Below are 4599 nucleotides of genomic sequence, written 5' to 3'. Positions count from 1 at the left end.
TTTATATATATATTTTTATTTTTATAAATTTTTTTTTTTTTTTTTATTTTTTTTTTTTTTTTTTTTTTTTTTTCCCCCAAAGGCAGTCCGCACTCCACAAGCACTGACCTTAAATAAAACCCACATGAAGTATCGATTGTGAGTAAATGTAAAGTCATTTTACTGTGTGAATTAAACATGCTGGCCTGTCAGAGACTACAGTGCTAAATGTCAAAATTTGGACTTTGGAAAATTTTGGCATGGCAGCGCTCCAAAAAAGCTTTCAGGTGAAGGATAGAGATGACAACATGCATCAATTCTCAGATGTGCTGAGGTTGCCTATTGTGATTGCCTGGTGTGTTTTGCTTATGTTGGTGTGTCACTAGGTTCCTTAGGAACCTTTGGTCTCACAGAGTACTTTGGGTACCTTTAACCTAAAACCAATTGGTAATACCTGACAAGGAAATGCAGGTTTTTTATTTGTACCCATAGTTGACCAATGACAACCCTGTGTATGCCAGATTTGACCCCATGAGCCACATAAGCTTGACGGCTCTCATCTGCACGCCATTTAGTATTGCGTGGCGTGTGTTAAAATAATGAAGAAAAAAAATCAAATAAAAAAAAAAACCCTTCTGCACTTCTCATCTGTTGCAGATTATTAGCTGGACACAAATTTGGCTATCAAAACAAAGAGAAAACACACTTATGGCTCCACAAACTCTGAAACAGAGGCCAAAGTTAGGATCAAGTTGCTGCGCTGTGACTGAAGTATAATGGTACCAAACAGGGATATTACTTTCTCCTTAGTAAAGGGGTGTCAAACCCCTGGCTTGGGGGATACTTCCAGGCCATGACATCCTCATATGTGGCCAGTGACTCAGTGTAAATAATTATTTAATGTCTCTTCTTGCAGGCGTACACCAGCCAGTTTGTGTCCCTGGTCATGTTTGCTCTCTTGATGTGCGATGACAGGATTTCAATGCAGCCCAGACGCAACGAGATAATCCAAGGCCTGAAAGTGCTTCCAGGTAAATACCACAGGGTATTGCTTCAGCTGGATAAATCCTGGTAAAATATTTGATTATAATGTATTGACTGAGCAGTTAATCATCTTTTTTTAATCGTTTTATTTCATCAAGTAATATCAAGTATCCCTAAAGCAGACTTTAGTTCTGTTCTATGCCAGAGCAAATCTTTTACCCTGTTCTGTGCCCAACATTATAAAAAAGCTCTAAACCATTTGCCATCAAGATGTTAAGATGCAATATATTTACATAATTTACTGCTGTGGTTCTTTCATTATGGTATCTACTAATAAATGGGACAAAATCTGTTTTTCTGACATGTAGACTTGATTAAAGAAGTCCTCAGTTTGGATGATGAGATCCAGAAGTTGGCCGCTGAGTTGTATCAGCAAAAGAGTGTCCTGATCATGGGCCGAGGCTACCATTACGCTACCTGCTTGGAAGGAGCACTGGTGAGCATTTAGCATTATTGTATTTCAGACTCATTTACTTTTGTCTGCACTATAATTTCTGTACGATTGTGTACATTAGCTATCTTCAGGCTTTAAGAATCTATACTAGGCTGAAAGAAAGTTGGACTTCTCTTTTATCTCTAGTAATCAATACATGGCCTGTGGCTTTGTAAATGTTGCTGCTTCAGTATTGAGTATTGTTAGCACTTCTATAGCCTAAATAGTAATCATTCTTAAGTGTCTCAACCTGCTAAACACTGATTTTACAAAAAACTATTTATATGGTTTTTATATCACTTACGTTTAACACCTCACCAGGCTAAAGTCCTCATTGATTATTTTAGTGCTGGTGCTGGCTCACCATTATTTTGGTGCTGGTACTGTCAGTGATGTCCAACATTTGTCTTTGTTACTAAATGCTCTTTGCCAAAAAAATTGTTGTCCAAAGAATGAAGGACAGTAGTGTTGTCATGCATGTCAACAGAGAATTAAGGTTGAAACGTTCTGTTAGGCAACTGGACGTGAATTTTCTAAAAGAAGACGTTTCACCTCTCATCCAAGAGGCTTCTTCCGTTCTAACTGGTGGTGAGGAGTACAGCAAATATATACTCTAGGTGTGAAAGAATAAAGCTACTTCAGGATGGGTTTCCTGTTGGGTTGGGCCTTGGGGTCAATCGGGAAAGTGTAAACAGCCGTGTGTGTTTTGTCCTTGATGTGTATGTGAACAGCTGAGTCCTGTCCTGAGGAGTTGTCCCTCCTGTGTTGGGCCATGCGCCTGTGTAGCGGTTGTTTAGTCTCCCCAATGTACAGGTCTGTACACTCCTCACTGCACTGAATGACATAAACCACATTGTTCAGCTTGTTTCTTGGAGTCTTGTCTTTGGGATGAACCAGTTTTTGTCTTAGGGTGTTGCCAGGTTTGAAGTGTACGGGGATCTGGTGTTGGTTGAAAATCCTGAAATGTATGGCATGACGACATTCCCCCTCCTCCTTTTGTCCTCCCTCTTTGTGGGACTCTTTTTCTTTGTTTTTAAAAAAGCCCATCTGGGATAGTCACAGGTCTTGAGAGCTGTCCTAATGTGTCCCTGTTCTCTCATCTTACCTCTGTTGGTGGTGTGTCAGGAGACTTTCTCTGTTAGATAGGACTGTAAAATATGCTGTTAGTTCATACCCCAGTTTCCTAACACAAAAAGAATCAAATACGAGATCTCAAATGTTTTTAAAGATTTACTTGTAGAAAGGAGTGCAGAACAATGGTTACATTCAGAACTGCACTGAGGAACACCCCAGTGCTCAAAGCTTAAATACAGTTTTTTTTTCTTTTTTAACACACACACTTCAATGGTCAGTACCTTGGCATTCCACAGCCATGCGGTGTTCACGTGCCACTTCTGAGCACTGATTGGTAAAGACTGCTCCAAACAAGGATTCTCCACCAATAGGAGCTATGTGCATGTGCTGCAGTTAATCAAGTCAGATAAGACCATGCAGTTCGGATGTTTTTCTCTCTTTCTTTTGTTGGTCTTCCGTCAGTCTCCTGATTTGGGCAAAGAAACTAGTTCTGGCCGGTTCTGTGTCCTGTCTCTATCTCCAACAGTCATTCACTCATTCAGTGCTGTCCATATCATCCTGTCATGTAAACCATCAGCACACCTTTCTTCAGTACTTTTCCATTTAGTACAGCATAACATAAACATTCAATAATAGTATAAATTGATATGGAAACTTAATATAATGAATATATTGTAAAGATTGAATAAATGTATTTACAATCTTAACATGGTGGGAATGGTGTCTGCCCATGACTAAGGTTCTGATGACTCCTAATTTGTGCTCCAGTGGGTGGTGTCAGTCAAAACAGAGATACTGGTCTGTGTGAGTTGGCTTCCTGTACACCTCTATGTTGAAATGTCTGTCCCCTGTGATGTGAACCAGGAATGCAAGACTGTTGTTTTTCACATCTTCTCTGGTGAACTTGATGTTCCTGTCCACCGCGTTGATGTGGTCTGTGAAGTTGTCGACCTTGTGGACCTTGATTTTGACCCAAGTGTCATCCACATCTCGGAACCAAGGGCTGGGTGATGTTCTCACATACCAATGTAGAGCTCGGTTCTCCACTTCCTCCATGTAGAGATTTGCCACTATGGGAGGCACAGGAGAGCCCATAGCGCAGCCATGCTTCTGTCTGCAGAAGGATTCGTTGAACTGGAAGTAAGTGGTGGTGAGGCAGAAATCTAGAAGGGCACAAATGTGGTCAATGGTCAGGTAAGTTCTTACCGGCAGGGTGTGAAGGAGGGGGAATGTAGTCATTCCATACATTTCAGGATCTTCAACCAACACCAGATCCCTGTACACTTCAAACCTGGCAACACACTAAGACAAAAACTGGTTCATCCCAAAGACAAGACTCCAAGAAACAAGCTGGACAATGTGGTTTATGTCATTCAGTACAGTGAGGAGTGTACGGACCTGTACATTGGGGAGACTAAACAACCGCTACACAGGCGCATGGCCCAACACAGGAGGGCCAACTCCTCAGGACAGGACTCAGCTGTTCACATACACCTTAAAGACAAAACACACTCCTTTGAGGACAACAATGTGCACATTTTGGCCAGGGGAGACAGATGGTTTGAGAGAGGGGTAAAAGAAGCCGTTTTTGTCAACCTGGAAAAACCATCACTCAACAGAGGAGGTGGACTCAGAGACAACCTATCACCCACATACAAAGCACTTTTATAATAATAATAATAATAATACATTTTATTTATAAGCGCCTTTCAGGTCACTCAAGGACAATGTACATAAAAATAAAATAAAAACAGATAATTATAAAACAGGGCATAGAAACACATTTAAAATCAATCGAACAGAAGCAAGGAGGAGGGAGGTTAGAGGGAGTATGCAGTCCGGAACAGGTGTGTTTTGAGTTGAGATTTGAAGGTGGGGAGAGAGTCACAGTTACGGCGATCGGGTGGTAAGGCGTTCCAGAGATGGGGAGCAGAGCGACTGAATGCTCTGGCTCCCATAGTATTGAGGCGGGCAGGTGGGAGAGGTGGATGGAGGAGGAGGATCTGAGGGACCGAATGGGGGTTAAGACGTGGAGGAGGTCAGATAGGTGGGGGGGGGGGGGGGGGAGA

At 41.7% G+C, this 4599-nt stretch overlaps 1 protein-coding gene across 3 annotated transcripts in view; it reads left to right on the top strand.

The window, feature by feature from the left end:
* The window catches only part of LOC103397188 (glutamine--fructose-6-phosphate aminotransferase [isomerizing] 1-like), a 561006-nt gene that overhangs the window by 13593 nt on the left and 542814 nt on the right, over positions 1 to 4599 (top strand). For all 3 annotated transcript variants that reach the window (XM_025052784.1, XM_025052785.1, XM_025052786.1), the window contains exons 16-17: positions 896 to 1010; positions 1332 to 1459. The gene's annotated coding sequence lies outside the window, so the exon portion shown is untranslated. The remainder of the gene's footprint in view (positions 1 to 895; positions 1011 to 1331; positions 1460 to 4599) is intronic.

This window comes from Cynoglossus semilaevis, chromosome W (assembly GCF_000523025.1).
Source record: "Cynoglossus semilaevis isolate Cse_v1.0 chromosome W, Cse_v1.0, whole genome shotgun sequence".
Taxonomy (NCBI): Eukaryota; Metazoa; Chordata; class Actinopteri; order Pleuronectiformes; family Cynoglossidae; genus Cynoglossus; species Cynoglossus semilaevis.
The sequence above is the reverse complement of the archived record's forward strand: the minus strand, read 5'-3'. Positions and strand labels throughout refer to the sequence as shown.